We start from the raw sequence: 505 nt of genomic DNA, 5'->3' as shown, positions 1-505 counted from the left end.
CACCGCCAGAGGCCTCCAGCGCAGGGGCGGTCCCGCGGCACCCAGGACGCCGACTGGCCTCCTCGGCCCCCCACCAGGGTGCCCCCCCTCGCGGGGCTCGCGCCCACCACCGCCAAACACCCACGAGCCGCGGCCAGCCCCGCGACAACAACACTCTCCCGCGCGCACACCGGCCGCCCCACGTGCCCCGCCACACACGCCTCCGCCGCCGCGCCCGACTCCCCCGCCTCAGGGACCGTGAGCACTCCACCCGGGGACGCCGCCCGCCGCGGCGGCCGGGGCGGGCGACACCCTCACGTGGGCGAGGCCGGCTCGATCCCAGACGGGGAAAGGGGCACGGAGGGCTGGGGGCCGGGGAGGGCCGGCGGCCACGGGGAGGGGGCGGCACGCACACACACAGCGGCGAGGGCCGCGGGGCAGGGGCGCAGGGGCGCCCGCCCAGGGACAGGAAGGGCCGAGGCACGACCGGGCCCGCCAGGGAAACAAGCGCGGGGTCCCACCGCCA

The sequence above is a fragment of the Pseudorca crassidens genome, unplaced genomic scaffold, assembly GCF_039906515.1.
Source record: "Pseudorca crassidens isolate mPseCra1 unplaced genomic scaffold, mPseCra1.hap1 Scaffold_72, whole genome shotgun sequence".
Classification (NCBI taxonomy): Eukaryota; Metazoa; Chordata; class Mammalia; order Artiodactyla; family Delphinidae; genus Pseudorca; species Pseudorca crassidens.
Note: the sequence above shows the minus strand (reverse complement) of the source record.